Genomic DNA, 16,583 nt, shown 5'->3' with positions numbered 1-16,583 from the left:
CTCCCTTGCTGCAGCAAGTAATAAATCTAACTTTTTTTGTAATACACATGTGTTCCTTGTGTGATCCACAGCTGATGGGATCTGACAATTCTAAATTTAAGACATTACCTTCTCTTGCCCAAACCACAACAGCCTCCTGCCTTTGTTCCCTATTCCACTGCATAACAAATTATCCCAACACTCAGTCGCTGAGACCAACCACTTTAACTTGCTCATAATTCTGTCAATCAGGAATTTGGAAAGGGCACAGCACCGGTCTCTGTTCCCTGAGGACTGGGGCTCAGCTGGGTCCATGCTAAGGCTGAGGGTATCTTGATGGCTAGAAGCTAGAAACATCTGAGAAGAGCCTCTCCATGTGTTTTGGCTCCCCCCACAGCATGGCAGCCTTGGGGGAAAGGAAGTCAGACTTCTTCCACTGCATTGTATTAATTATGAGCAAGTCACAACCTGCTCAGGGTCCAGAAGACTGCAATCAGACTTCTCTTTTCTTTTTCTTCAGACTTCTTCTCTTGATAGAATCTTTGAAGGTTCTAAAAGAACATGGGGGAAGGGAGTTATTGTTTGCAGCCATATTTGGAGAATATAATCTGTCCCACTCTTTTTTAGTTTGTTGCTTTATTGACCATTTTCTTTTCAGTAGGGAAGGTTATATATTTCTAAAACTAATCAGGTTATGTTGCACTCTTGCCGGAAATGCTTCAGTGGATTTTCAGCACACTGGGGTGGGGAGGGGAGGAAAGCCAAGTATTTTACTACAGCCCAGAAGGCCCTGCATATTCTAATTCTATGTATATGCCATTGTCTTGCTCACGCACTCCCTCCAGCTACAGTGCTCCCTCCATGGCTCTTCAGAAGACTGGCTTCTTCTCACCCTTCAAGTTTCACTTAAATGCAACCTCCTCAGAAAAGCCTTTCTTAATGATGCCCTGCAAAGTGGCCCCAGAACCCAGAGTTAAATCAAATGATTGATTGGTTGATTGAACGCAAGATAAAGAGCAGAAAGCATTACTGCTGCAGAATCAGAATTCTCTATGCAGGTCCCAAAATTTGTCCTGTGAAACACTAGTTTAGCCAGATGTTCAATAGACATTATTCAAAACTATGAATCCACAGCACACATCCTTATAAAAATTTGAGTAAGACAAAGCAGCAGAGTTTTCATAATAGCATGACGCCTTCAAGTCTATAATATGCTAATTGCATGCTCGGTCTCCATGAGAAGGATGTCATAAGCAGCAGCCCTCAACTTATGCAACCACAAAATCTTTTTTTTCAAGTAGTATCTCCTGATTCCACATTGCAAAAACCCTTTCCCCAACATTTATGTCCCTGTTTATAAAGCAAAGGAAACTAGAGTCCCCAGCAGGTTGTTCTGAGTCCCCGACCCACGTCTTCTGAGTGAGTTACAAATAACAGGAAATCTGTGGAAGGTTTAGCTCTTCTGGGAATAGTCTGATTGGGTGGAATTGAGGTCATACTTTTGACTAATGGTCCTGATTGGCTGTCAGTAACACTCCACCATTGCAATAGTGTCCAGCAAATATACAAGCCTCTCATCTAGATACATGAATTATACTCTTTAGAGCAGTGAGTCATTGAGGCCAGCCTCTGCTGAGGATTGCATTTTTTTATTGGGCCAAGAACTGGCTCTGGGCCTGCTCCCATATAGTAGAAGCATGTCTTCAGCTTCCCAGAAGCAGACCGGCTGGCCCTGGGGATGGGGGAATGGGTTCAACAAGGGGCTATAACCTGGACAGCTCAAAGGAGGTTATTTGTCTCTGATGTTCCAACACTCAGTTCCCAGAATCCCTCTCTGAAACCATCAGGAAGAAGAAAGGGTTGCATTTTTATCTTGGATAATGCTTGCTAGAAATTCTTTAGGAGGGTTGATCAGAAAACCAAAACAAGGGAATCCCTGGGTGACTCAGCAGTTTAGCACCTGCCTTCAGCCCAGGGCATGATCCTGGGATCCTGGGATTGAGCCCCACATCGGGCTCTCTGCATGGAGCTTGCTTCTCCCTCTGCCTTTGTCTCTGTGTCTCTCATGAATAAATAAATAAAGTCTTTCAAAAAAAAAGAAAACCAAAACAAAATATTGTTATTGTTAAACCAAAGTTGACCTCCTCTCCCATCCACCTCACTGTATAGGGAACTTAAGTTTGATTTAAAAAAAAAATCCTTCAGTCCTAACAATGAAATCAGCACATCTTCACAGTATTGGTGGTAGCTAACACACAGCCCTTGCTATGTACCAGGCCCCGTAGAGAGCACTTCATAGCCACCCTGTGAGACAGCTATACATTTTGTCCCCATTTTACAGATAAGAAGACCAAAGTACCAAGATGTTACTGTCTTGCCCAGTACCTCACAACTAATAAACAGAAGAGCAAAGGTTTGAATTCAGGTACAGCTAGCCTTAAAAAAACATGCTTTTAACTACTCCATAGCTTTTAACTAATATAACAGTTCAGCAAAGCTATTGTATAACTAGTGTAATAGCGCAGCAAAGCTGCTGGCCAGTCTCACCTGCCTAGGGACACAGTATCTGACACAAGCTTCTCAGTCTTTACTGTGCTCATGAACCACCTGGGGATCTTAATAAAACATAGATTCTGATTTGTCTGGGGTGGGGTTTGTGATCTGCATTTCTAACAAGTTTCCAGGTGATGCTAAGTGCTGTGGCTCCCCAGCCATGCTTTGAGACAGTAGTTCTTCAATTTTGCTGCACATTGCAGTCACCTGGAGAGCTTTTAAATATCCCAGGGCATGGGCCTCAGCCTCTGCCAAATATATAAAAATCTCCAGGGGTAGGCCCTGGATATCAGGAGTTGTTTGAGCTCCCAAGCAATTCCAGTGTGTAGCCAAGGTTGAAAATACTGCTCTGGGGTCATAAGAAGTCCTCAGAATAGTTAGAGGGAGAGGCCAGGTCTCAATTTGCTGTTGAGGTGAGTGAATTTCATAATTTACTTCATCATTGTTGGAAGTTCCCCCAAAAATCATTACTGTCCTTGTTAACCCATTACCACCTACAAAATCATGGTGGCCAGGCTCTCTACAAACTAGCCATCTGGCATAATGCCAGATGTAAAATGATTCCCATGCCCTCCCTTCCCTTAACACACTGTTCACCACTCACACCTCCCTAGGGCTCACCAATATGACCTTGAAGTTGAACTTGGCCATTCCCACATGGTCTATCCCCCACTCACCCGCGAAGGCTCAAAGCACTGAGCTGCTTTCCTGCACACCCACTCCACTCATCACATGGAAAGTGTGAGCATAAACACCCTGGTGTTACTGAAGCAATGAAGGCTGCACCAGCTGTCTGTTTCCTTTGAGTCGAACCAAAATACTCACAACTGACAAACGGAAGGAAAGGAAGACAGAGGAAGTATGTCGAAGTTAAAAGCTTTTCAAAGAAGAAAGGAAGGGAGAGAGAAGGAAGGGAGGAAGGAAGGAAGGAAGGAAGGAAGGAAGGAAGGAAGGAAGGAAGGAAGGAAGGAAGGGAGGAAGGAAGGGAGGAAGGGAATTGGAGCAAAGAAAGGCTGTCCAAACAGCCTTATGACATGAATTGGGGCTCTGTCTCCCAAAAGCTCCCATGTGTGTGCTTCCCATCCGCTGCCGGGTGCCCTGTGCACACTCCTCAGAAGACCTTGGTCTCATTTTTCTTCCTCATCCCCTCCCCCAGTTGCTTTTCTCTCTATACCCCCTTTCCCTCTGGAAGGCAAGGAAAATTAATTAAGGAAATCTTTTTATCTTTAAGACTTAAATAGATGTTCTTCTCGGTGGAGGCCTGGAGGTCAGTGGAGATAAAGTGAGAAATAGCCTGGCTTATGGTGAGCAGGGCACAGAGGTCCACCATCTGTTCAAATGGGGAAAACAATGAGGAATCGTATTTAGAAGCAGCCAGGGGTACATCTCATCAACAGAAACCATACTAACAGATGAAGAAATCAAAAAGGATGCCCATAGAAGCATTCCAAAACATCGATGCCATAAACAAACCAAAATATTTTAATGATGAGATATAAACAACTTGCTGGGGAAAACTGGGTTGAGTCTAACCATTCTCCATGGCAAAGCACTCCCCACACCCTCAAAGGGAGGCCTCCCAGTTTGGCCAAGCGATGTGTCCCATCACCCTGGAGCTGATGAGGAAATACAAGTCCCTTGGGGTGACCACGTTAACCCAGTTTGCCTGAGACATCCCTGGCTTCATCCCTGAGAGTCTCATCTACCACCAACCCCCTCAGACCCACGCAAACTGGGACAGCTACTCATTCTGCCCCTCCCTCAGCTGGGCATTGGTCCTGGCCAACTGTAAGAGGCCTCTTACCAGAAACTGGGCTCCTCGGTCCTCATTCCCAGCTGTGGCCACCACAAATAGGTGAGTGAGGAGGCCAAAATGTCCCTTACCTTTCTGGGTACCAAGATTGATAGCTTTAAAAACAGTGACTTGCATGCTGGGTTCATTAAAGTAAGACAAGCCTGCTTTTTCTCTCTGGTACTGGTTGAGGGGTTACCCTTGTACCCATTTCAAATACTTAGCTTTAAATATAAATGGTCAAGACTGAGCCACGGCAATGTGCAAGGTCAGGAGATGCATTGATTTCCACTCCCCACATCTAATGAATGGCTAAATGCTCTGTTAGGCTTGAGCAGGACTCCTTCTGAGACCAACTACCCCCAAGAATCACCCTTCAGAAATAACCAGAGGCAGACAACCATGGTGGATGGCCTGGGCATCTTCAGGCAAAAACAAGCAGAAAAAAATGGCCTGAGCAATTTCATCCTCATTTCTCATCCATCCTCATTGCTCTTCAATAAATTTCCAACCCTGACTTGAGGTTCCTCCAGGTGATTCCCCTGTGTGCTGATGTGATGATTCACCTAGCTATGCTCAGGTGGACCCAGCAGGTAGACCTGTGAGCCTGAAGGAACCAGGCACTGGTTGGGGAGATTTGGGCTGCTTCCATTCAGAGGAAAAAAGGGACAGAGAAAGCCTACAAAAAAAATAAACACTAGGCCAACACATTCACTATGCTTTAACCACAAAGAAATCATCATGAGACCAGCCTCCTTTGGACAGCTATGGAAACTCTAAATGTGTAACACTTTGTGACATTACTAGGACCAAATAGCCCCCATTTCCTCACGAACTCCATGAGGAACTTCCATCCCTGACCCCTCCCTGAACTCTCAAATGTCTCATCTCTTTCATTTGGGGTTTACTGACAATGACACCCCAATACCACCATGCCTCTCCCCAGTGAACAAATGGCCCAAAGAGATTTCAGACGTGCAGAAAAGAGGAGCTGTGGGTTGGCTATACTGGCCCAGACCCCCTCAAAATTAATTTGGAATAAAAGCCAGGAGACAGCCAAGACAAAACAGCAGAAGAGCAATGCCGTGTTTTCAGGATTACCGCCAAGTATCGCCTTTAGAACCAGGCTCTGAAAAGTAATAATGGCATACCAAGGGAAGATCACTTCTGCTCCTTCATGACCCAGAATAAAGGGGGAGGATGTGAGGTGTGTTTTCACAGATGCCTCCGCCAAGGCCTGGGAGGTCACAGCTACTGGGAGCTCAGGGACTCCAGGGGTTCTCAGGTCTAGGTCCTTAGCCCTTGCGACCCTTGCCCAGCATTGCTGCTAATGCTACAGAAAGCAAGGTGGCCAAGGACACTGATGCCGATGCCATGAAATTTTAGTAATGCAGGATATTACACTGGCTTCTCTAAATTTCTCCAGGAACACTTCAAGTTCCAACCCTTTAGACTCTTCACCCTGACCACACTGAGCTGAATCCCCCCGATGTGCCCTGCTGGCTCCTGCTCTCTAGCACACTATGGTTGATCAAAATAGTAATCGTGGCTAACAGTATTCACAGAGCTCAGATCTGGACCCAGGCCTCTCTGACTGGCAAACCACATCTGTGTTTCCTTTCCCCACTCCTCAGGGTGCAGGCTCCCTTGACATCAAGCCCCAGGCATGCCCGCCAATCCTTCAAGTTCTAGGAGCATCTCCCTGACCCTTTACAGTCTGGGCACACTTCTGCTCCTTGGCACCCTTCCTTGAATTGGGCTTGCTTTTCTCCCAGATCTTACCACACGGGTGAAATCATAGGTTAACTCATCTCTCCCTTCTCCTGCAGCCTCCAGTCAATGAGGGCCCAAGGGGGCTGGAACTTGCAACCGTCTCTCTGTGCCCAAAGGCAACAACTACCTAGGACATCATAAATGCTACTGTGTGTGCCCTATGAGATCAGGATCTATGCCTACCTCACTCCCCCTCACATACGTCATGTGGAGGGCACAGCACATAGTAGGTGCTCATCAAACATTAGTCCAGTGCATACTTATGGACAAATGGATGATGAGCATTCAATCCTATTGGGGACTTCAATGTTCACAACCCAAACACTCTTATCAATGATTGAAGCATTTCTCAAATGTTTCTTTTACCTCCCTCTCTGTGCTCTGTTTTGTTTGTTTGTTTGTTTGTTTGTTCGTTTGTTTTTATGGATTAGATCAAAGCTTAACACCGTGTGACTGTGACAAAACAGATTCATTGAGTGACACTGTCTGAATTGCTCCCAGAATGGAAGTCTCCACCCCACTTGGCCACCGCTCAGGCTGATGCTCTTTCAGGTACACTCCATGGTCCAGCCTGCCAGTTCACTATTCACTGTAGCTTCACAGCCTGGGGCAAACATTTCAACCAAATAGGCATGCTTTAAGTGCACACTATGAGCAGCAGAATATAAAAGGTATTCTGCAAAAATATGAGTAAGATCAGTAGTCACTTCTGAGAGCTTTACAACGAGAATATAAGATGAGACATTAACTAATAAGTATGACATATGGGAAACAGGTTTTCCCTGGCAAGAGGACAGGTTGCTATGGGAAGACACAGACACAGAAGATGCTACTTTTGGCTGTGCAGAGGCATGCTTTGATGGCAGAAGCTCTTAAGTTGGAGAGCCTGCTGAATGAATAGGATTTTGATGGGGGTAGGAGAAAGGCATGCATTCTATGAGGGAAGAGCAACAGGGTAATTATAAAGGGAACCGAGGTGGGGGTGTACAGGACAGCTTTGCAGATACCATGTGTGCAGTGAGTGTCCAGAGAAGAACCCTGGAGAGGTGAGGTGAGCCAAATACTGCAGATCTGCAGGCCAGGCTGGGAAGTAGTTATGATAACCCACAGGCAGGAGAGGGACACTGAATGTGGGGAGACCTTGTAGGGCAGTGTGCACAAGGGAAAACATCCCGCTTTTCTCCTGGAGGACAGTCACCCAGCTCAGCAACACCCCTATGATGTGAAAGGCCCTGTCTCCACTCTCCCAGGGTTCCCTGTGGGCCTGACCTAGAGAACAGATGGATTTGGAAAGTTGGTGCTACTCAGCAGTGGGCATCCAGAAAGCAAGGGGTGACCTTGAAGTGCTTGCCAGTCTTTTCAATGTTATGTGAAAACTTTTCTTTCCTTCTTCCCATGTCCTTCCTCTTCTTTGAGGTTCACCCAGCCCATGAGCATCCCTGGAGAGGAAGGGAGGGAGAGGTGCTCTTCCAGGTCCTAGCAACCTTTGCCCTCTAGACTTGCTTCACAGCCAGCCTGTGAGCACAGAAGCTCTGGCTACGGTAACCACAGCAGCGGCTGCCCACTGGATACCTGCATCGTTGCTCTTTGCTCAGTAAAGCTTGAGAGGCTTAGAATGGATGCGATAGAAAAACAAGTGTCACTGGGAGAGGTGGCATAGCTTGACCTGAAGCCATGTTTGCCTCAGCTTCCAAAAGAAGCTGGCAGGTCTCTGCAGCAACGAAGGAAGCATCTCCAGACCTGCCTCAAGGGCTGGAGGACCTCTTAGAAAGGAGAGCCAGCTGGCATAAGGGCTGAAAAGGGGGCAAAGAAAGAGAAAAGATGGGAAATATTCCCTGGACGTGGCCACTCCCGAGGTCCTGGGGCCCAGCCCCTCACAGAGGCCCAGTCACATCGCTCAAGGACTGCCATAAGGGGGTGAGAACAGCAAGGGGGTGATTTATTTTCCTCCTCTGTGAGAATCTGCAGCAGAGAGACCTCTTTTGGTGTGAGAGGTGACAAGGTGCCTCCCTCTAGAGTGCATGCGCAGGGGACGAATCAAGCAAACAACTTCCCCAGGCACATGTGTACACCCCAGTACTCCTATGACCCCTTGACCAGAATTTGAGGACAGAATCTCCCTTTTAGCAGAGGAAGGCAGATTTAGAGGAATCCTGTTATATAACATAGTTATGCCCCCATTTTTAAATTCAGGCTGGGTTTCTCTGGGAAAATGTTTGTGGCTAATCCATGATACCACTTTTTTTCCAGCAAGCACACCTCGCTTCCCCACTCTTTCAACCCCTTCTCTCCTTAACCCCATTCATTCTGAATGGCACTCCCCAAAAAATGGAAAAGGAAGCTTAGCACTTATATGAACTTTAAAGAACGTGCTTAACATCTTGTCTGAGCATGATAAGCTCTAGCAGAAATAAAAATATCTAAAGGAAAGGGTTCAATTAAAATCATCTGCTCTCACATTCAAAATTCTTTTCTCCCTGATTCTTTATTCTCGCTCATAGAGACTTCTGAAGAGTATCCTTCCATTTCTCTAAGCAACGGTATCATTTACTGTCCTTCCAGCTTTTCCTGTCTCTTGCCCCTAAAACTTTCCATGGGCTTTATGTGCTTTGTGATTAATGATGATTTAAGAGGGGTGTTGTAACAAATATGAGCAGCCTGGCCCATTTGAATGTAAGGCCCAGAATCCTGGCAAGGGCATCCTACTGATTCCCCCCAGGGATAATGTAGACCACCACTAGTCTTTGTGTGTCCACCAGCCTCAGAAGATCCCAAAGATCATCTTGGTAATTTACAACAATGGTAAGAGAGGGTTCTCTGTGTACACAGTGGGGAGTGCTGGGGATACAACCATACAGTGTCTGAGAATATCTGTAGCAACTGGGCAGGGAGTGCATCACCTTTGCAGATGCTATTATTCTAGGAGGGTCAATGAAATTAAAAACAGGCCTCTCTCCACTTCAACAATTTGTCTCTGCCATGATTTGCTCAGTTCTGCAGAATATTAGTTATGTGTCTGCCATACACTTGGAGGTTGAGGCTTAGAAAGAGGAGTGGTTTGTCCAAGATCACACAGGCCATCAGGACAGAGCCCAGAAAAAAAATACTTCCCACCAAATCCTCCTTTGCCACAGTGCTACCCTGGATGGCACACTTCTTGCAGACAGGACATGTGAGCAACCAACTGTGCTGGATGTTAGGAGTACACAGAGAAGCAGCATAAGCTGAGCCTTCCTCTCTCAGCTCTGTTACAGTGGAGGACTTGGATCCAAGGAATTATATAAAGAATTACAAAATGTGGTCTTGTGATAGAAATAATATAGGGGTTTAGAGGGAGGAACATGAGAGGTTGACCCTTTTTTGGATAGACACGGGCAGAGATGAAAATTAAGCTGAGACTTACAGTATAAGGAGTCACCCATTTGAAGAATGGAAGCTGGGACCTTCCAGAAGAAAGAGAGAAGAAGGGGGATCATGAGAAAATCTGAGCTATCAGTGGTTGAGCATCTGCCTTTGGCTCAGGGCATGATCCCAGGGTCCTGGGATTGAGTCCCACATCAGGCTCCCCACGGGGAGTCTGCTTCTCCCTCTATCTATGTCTCTACCTTTCTCTGTGTGTCTCTCATGAATAAATAAATAAAATATTTATAAAGGAAAGAAAAGAAAATCTGAGCTAGGAAAGGGTTTGGGTGTTGTGTTCCCAAGCTAAAACCAAGGCCAGTGTGGTTGGAACATAGGGAGAAAAGGCCAGGAGGACAAGGAGGAGTAGATTAGGACCAGCAGGCAGGCTGCGTTCAGTGATTTGAATTTCATTATAAATGCATAGGAAGCCATTGAAAAGTCTTAGCAGAAGAATGACATGATCATATATACATAACCAAAACCATATTCTTGCTGTGTTAAACATGGATTGTAGGAGGGTAGGTAGGAGTGGAAGTGAGCAGAGCAGTGGCTTTGCAGGACTCCTCCAGAGAAGGTTTTCTTGGACTAGATCAGTGGGATACAGAAATCAGGGTGAAATGGATGGAATTGAGCCATGTGACAAACTTGAGGGTGGGCTGTAATGAGGAAACAAGACAAATCACAGCATCCTACATATCTGTGACTCAGATTACTGCACAGGTGGTCATGCCATTGACAGAGTTAGGGCCAGAGAGCATGGGGATGGGCTTTACAGAAACATGATGTGGACATAGCAGGTCTGTGGTATGAGATACAGGAACTGTGAGTGAAAAATAGCAAGAGGTCAGTTTGAGATGAGGGTCAGGAGCTCAGGACAGAGGCCTGTCTGGAAAGACACTTTTGAGAATCTTGGTTTGAATGGTGATGTTTAAGTCTGGAGAGAGAGATGATGATACTCCCTTAAGGGAGGGAAGAGGAGGTGTGGCCTCCAGCCTCAAGAAAGCCCCAAACTTTGGAGGTCAGGCAGGAAAGACAGTAAGGGTGACAGGAGAAGCAGCCAGTGATGTAGGGAAACAAAACAAAAAACAAAATATTTCAAAATCTAGGAGAACGAGAATCAAGGAGGGGAGAATGAGTATGAGCCAAGCAGGATGCTAAGGGGAGGGCACTTCCTATGGAAATGGGGCGGCCAGAGACACTGTCAGGAGAAGTCTGGGTGGGGGGTGGTAGGGCAAAGACAGAAACCAGCGTGGATCTGTTGATGAGTGAGGACTGCATGAGTGGAGAAACTTCTTCTCAAGAAGTTTGGTTATGCTGAGAGCAGAGAAATGCAGCACAGCTAGAGGATGAGTGTCTAGTGAGGCTACTGTAAGATGGGAAATCCTCGGGAAAGAATGAGTGTGCAAAGAGGGGTTCATGATGGAGGAGACAGACGGGCTGACAGAAGGAGTGAGGGTTGGTCCAAATACAAGTGAGCACTTAGGTGGGCACAGTTCATATCTGAGCCTGTGTGTCCTCACGGACATGCAAAGTGGGCATATCAGGGAAGAGTAGCAGTGGAGGAGGGAGCACGGACAGCCCAAGGAAAGTCTCTATCCCTCTCGAGACATGGGGGGTCCATTTGACGATTTTGTATTTGGTGTGAATCCATAATAAATAAGTTAAGTAGTTAATTAATAAAATAAAGTGAATCTGGACAGCCCTGTGGTGTGACCTCCTCTGGCCATGTCCAGCACTCACTGTGAGGACTATGATAGTTAATCATATGAATCACCCTGGCTAGACTATGGTACCGTATGACCATGATATGGTCAACTATTATTCTGGATGTTTCTATGAGGGTTTTTTTTAATGACATTAACATTTGAATCAATGGCCTTTGAGTATAGCAAATTGTCCTCCATAACATAGGTGGGCCTGATCCAATCAGTTGAAGGCCAGAACAGAACAAAGCGTGATGTCTTCTGAACAGGAAGGAATTCTGTAGCAGATAGACTTTGGATTGAGCTGCAACACTGGCTCTTCCACAGATCTCCAGCGTGATGGCATAGTTTGTAGATTTTGGAGTTGACAGCCTCCATAATCATGGAAACCAGTTCCTTAAAATCTCTCTCTCTCAATCTCTCTCTCTCTCTCTCTCTCTCTCTCTCTCTCTTCCCTCCCCCCTCTCTTTCTCTCCTCTCTCTCTTTCTCTCTCTCTTTCTGTATCTATATACCTGCTATTGACTGTATTTCTCTGGAGAAGCCTGACTAATACAGGAACTAAGATGCTCGTGGAGGCCAACCCAGAGCTGGAAGTGAGGGACAGATAAATGAGGAGAATTTCAAGCAGGTGTTTCGAGTAAACACTTCCTTGCTCATGGGATGCGCTCTCTGGATTCACAAGGACCTTGATTTGCTAAGGAGACCACTGGGCTGGAAAAAGCAAAGCCAGGTTGGAATCATATCCTAGTATTGAGTGGAGAATGGACAAGTTTCTCTCCATCTGTGATGTTCTTTCATCATGAAGACCTTTCTCCTCCTCCTTCAGGAGAGATTGTCCCAGCCTCTGGCTAATCCTGAGCCAGGGGTTTTATAGATCTCAGGAAAAAGAAGGGATATAAAATAGTTCAAAACAACCCCTTCCTGGGATCATTTCTATGGGTACCTTATTCAAGAAGTCCATAATATAATCCTTTTTTAACCTTCCCTGCAAGTGGGACCACATACAGCATAACAGAGCCACAGCAAAATATGGAAGAAAGGTGACCAGTGAAGATGTTAACTTTACAATCCTGTCACCAAATCACCAAATCTGCAATGCACTCTTATGACCTTACTGGTAAAAAGAAGGATCCCCAGCACTACATAATACAAGATGATCAAACACTCAACACCCGATACTGGAGATTCGCAGCAGCTTCTGAGTCACACATACTCACAATTCAGATGAGGAGGACACGGCACCATTCAGGGCCATATGGGTGTGGCACTCAGGAGCAGAGTGAATGACCATGAGCTGTGACTGGCAGGCTTTGCAGGGTCAAGAGGGTGAGGTGACCATTGGTTCTTACGGGAGAATATGAATGGTTTATTTGAACAACTCCTTGAGTTGGCAGGGACATGAAACCATCGAGCTGAGGATGCTGCAGGAAGCACCTGACCAGGCTGGTCGGGGTAGTGACTGGGCAGGACCCGTTCCCAGCTGTATGAAGGCCATATCTGGTGAGGGTTTGGGGGCCCTGTAAGTCTCCCAGATGTCAAGGCAGCAGCACTTGAAATGCTACATCTTGCAATGCAGAGCTCCAAATTCTTGTTTTTAAATGTTGTGATTATCTTGTGAACAGCACATTTATAATAAAATATTTTGGTATGTGTTAAAGGAATTAATGAGAAATGTAAATATTTGAAATATACCATAATTTATTTTTTAAAAATGTCTATCCATATGTCTTAGCTCAGGCTGCTGTAGCAAAATACCACAGACTGGATGGCTTAAACAACAGAAATTTATTTTCTCACAGTTCTGGGGGCTGGAAATCCAAGATCCGGGTCCCAGCATGCTCGGGTTCTAGTGAGAGCTCTCTTCCTGCATTACAGATAGCTGCCTTCTCTCTAAGTCTACACATGGCCGAGGCAGAGAGAGAGCACTCTCTGGGGTCCCTTCTGATAAGAGCACTAATCCCATAATGAGAGCCCCCACCTCGAGACCTCATGTGAACCTGATTATCTTCCAACGACTCCATCCCCACATACTATCATACTGGGGCTTACAGCCAGTTGCGGGGAGGGAGGGGGGGACATGATTCCATTTCCTGCAGCACACAGTGGGAAACCACTCAATAAATAAAAAGAAACAAGATATTGATACATACAACCCTGTGGGTGAAGCTTAAAAGCATAGTGTTAAACCAGACACAAGACTATTTCATGATTCCACTTATACAACATTCTACAAAATGCAAAACAATACGGCCAGAGAGCCAATCAGTAGGTGGCAAGGGCTAAGGGGAAGGGGTGGGATTTACTACCCACCAACCACCTTATACCTTAGGTGCATAAGGGAATTTTTTTTGGAGCAATGGATGGAACTGTTTTATATCTTGACCATGGTCATGGTTATACCACTACAGGTATTTATCAAAACTTATCCAGGCATACACTTTAAAAAAAAAAAAGGTGACTTTTATCACATGTGACTTATTCCTTAATATACCTGACCCCCTGAAAAAAATCATCTTCTAATGAGATAATGCTTTATAGTTAACCATGCATTTTTTCATCCATTACTTTGTTGATTTCACAACAACTTGGCAAAGTGGTATTATTACCTTCATAGGAAACAAGGCATCAGGAGGTTGGTGACTTCTGAGCTCCTCCAGCCTGAGATCCTATCTTCTGAGTCCTAAACGAGACCTCTTTCCTCTCTGCCTGGAAACTCTGATTAGGCAGTAATGTCAATCACAGCCCCCTCTCCTGCCCTGGACTGCACTCTGTGATACATGCTTTCCACTCATTCTTTTGTTTTCTTCTCACTAATAAGCTCTAAGGGAAGGATCACTGTCCCACTTTACAGATTAGACCAGAGAAGGCATAACTAATTGGTCCAAGAGAGTGAGAGCGTTACAATTTGAACCCACAGCTAGATGGCTAATTAGACTTAAGGTTTCCCACACCAACCCCACGCTTCTCAAAACAAATCCAATTCCAGATAAGAACTAAAAAAAAAAAAAAAAAAAGCCAGAGTCGCAGGGAAATAAAATAATTATGAGCCCCTTCAAGCAGAGAAGGTTAACAAGACAATGTTCTCCAGTCTTCTGGGTATTTTTTTAGTTCATTAGTCTTTAAAATTTTTCAAACTCTCCAGACATTTCCTGAAAGACTCTGCATCCAGTAAATCCAGTCACCTTTCTTAATGCCCCATCCACCTGTCCTAGACTTTCTGTTCTGCCCACAGCACAATCCTGCGCGGACTACAAGTTGATCAGCAGAAGATGAGAATGCTAGGCTAGACCAAGAGGTCTTAGCTATAGACATTGGTGGCACTTCTGCCACTGTTTCAGACAAACCCCAGGGCAGGGGCACACCCTCTAGCTCCCCCTATAATGGGTACCATCTCTAAGTGCTTTTTCACTGGAAGAAGAGGGTCGTGACATGAGAAGAGAAGAGATCTTTTCCTTGCCCTTGTCATCCGGGTAACTGTAAGCTTTACAAATGTCTCTATGGCATTCCCCTCCCACAGACCCAAAAATGATGCCAGCAGATTCCACTTTGTAGATGGAGGATCTGGGGCAGAAGAGGGAAATGTCTTGCCTGGTTCCTTGCAGTAGGAGGAAAGGAAAAAATTTTGAATACCTTCTGGGAGTTTTATGTGTTGTGCTATTAATAGTTGACATCAATGGAACATGTTCTGTACGTCAGGAATGCTTTCTTAATGACAATATATCTATGAAACACTCCCTCTATGTCACTTTTATATACATTATATCATTTAATCTACTCAACAAATCTATTTGATAAGTACCATTACTATCTCCACCTTACAGATGCCAAAATTGAGGTTTATAACCATTGAGCGATTTGCTTCAGGTCACACATCTACCACATGACAGAGGCATTTCAAACCCAGAGATGCTGGCTTCAAAGTCTCAATTCTTTGCATGACACCACCTCACCCACAATGTTGGACCCCTACCCTCTGCCTAAGTCCGGTGTTTCCATCTCCAAAATCAGCTCCGAACTCCATCTAATCCAAAAGAGGAGGTGGGTATTTTAAAGGAACATTTAAGTCGGTACATTTCACTACTCTTTTCCCACAGGAAAAAAAAAATCCTGTGTATCAACTAACATTTCACAAACATTTTCTGAGCTTCTACTACATCTCAGGCCCTGTACTAGATGCTTGCACATTATGTTACCTAACAGATGATTTAGAAATTCAGAAACAGCCAATGCATGCTCCCCCTCCCCACTTAGCATACATCCCTAATCAATCAGTATGCTCACTCCATTTGGGTCTAAAGGCAGCCTCAGAGCCCCTCTCAACACAGAGATCCAAAAATGCTGCTAAATTCTGGCAGCATCACACTTAAGGAAGCCTACTGGACCTTCGTGCTGCAGAATCCAGGCAAAAATGACCATGAAACGACAACATGGAATGGAGTATTTTGAGCAGAAGTTCTGGGACTAAAACCTTGTTCTACTTCTCATTAACTAGGTGTGAGCAAGTAAATTAAACTCTTCTAGCCTCATGGAGATGACAGGAAGATCTCAACTGTGTCACAGGACTGCGGGACCCCGAATTGTTGGTGGGAGTGAGAAGAGAAGGCTATAAAACCAGAGGCCTGAGGTGAGGGTCGTAGCAAGAGACCAGACAGTGAGAGAACAGAGAAGACAGGTTTTTGCCAGGAAGTAGCCTAAGATTTCCTGCAAAGGAACCATGTTGGGAGTGGGATGTCTTCAAGGTCAAAATGCCCCGTGCTTCGGGCTCCCTACAGGGAGCCTGCTTCTCCCTCTGCCAGTGTCTCTGCCTCTCTCTCTCTCTGAGTCTCTCATGAATAAATAAATCTTTAAAAAACAAATGCCCTGTGCTATACCATGGGATGGATCTTATTATGCATGATGGTGGTAGTCTCACAGGTAAATGGTGGGGCTAAGCCAGGCCCCAGGCAGAAACAGCCATGCCAAGGAGGAACTGGCTGCCTGGTTTGACTCCCAGTACAGTCACACATACCAGCAGTGTGATCTTGGGCAAGGTCTTTAATGATGAAAAGGTGGAGAAACAGAGTAGACAGGATGTGGATGCATTACCCTTCATGGGCCCTGTCTTACTTCCTTCTCAAAGCAAAGTTGCTGCATAGGCATAATTGTCCTCTTTTAACGGATGATAAAGAGACTCAGAGGTTACACGACAGGCCAAGGACAGGAGAGTCACAGAGCTGGGCTTCCTCCCAGGGTGGTCTGACTTCTACAATGACCATGGCCTTCCTCCTGCTGCCCATTGCCTGGGCTGTGATCTGTACCCTGGCACACTTTGCTATGCCCACATAATACCTTAACAGCTTGCCTTCCTCTGATATTTTCCTATAGTGGATGCACCATGAAT

The 16,583-nt window shown here is 45.5% G+C and overlaps 1 long non-coding RNA gene across 1 annotated transcript; it reads left to right on the top strand.

The window, feature by feature from the left end:
* Positions 1-4,114: 4,114 nt before the first annotated feature.
* Positions 4,115-16,025, top strand: LOC144290689 (uncharacterized). The gene is made up of 3 exons (XR_013358261.1): positions 4,115-4,387; positions 6,529-6,649; positions 15,696-16,025. It is a non-coding gene; the product is annotated as an uncharacterized LOC144290689 (long non-coding RNA).
* Positions 16,026-16,583: the final 558 nt, after the last annotated feature.

The sequence above is a fragment of the Canis aureus genome, chromosome 2, assembly GCF_053574225.1.
Source record: "Canis aureus isolate CA01 chromosome 2, VMU_Caureus_v.1.0, whole genome shotgun sequence".
Taxonomy (NCBI): domain Eukaryota; kingdom Metazoa; phylum Chordata; class Mammalia; order Carnivora; family Canidae; genus Canis; species Canis aureus.
This window is presented reverse-complemented; position numbering and strand designations above follow the sequence as displayed.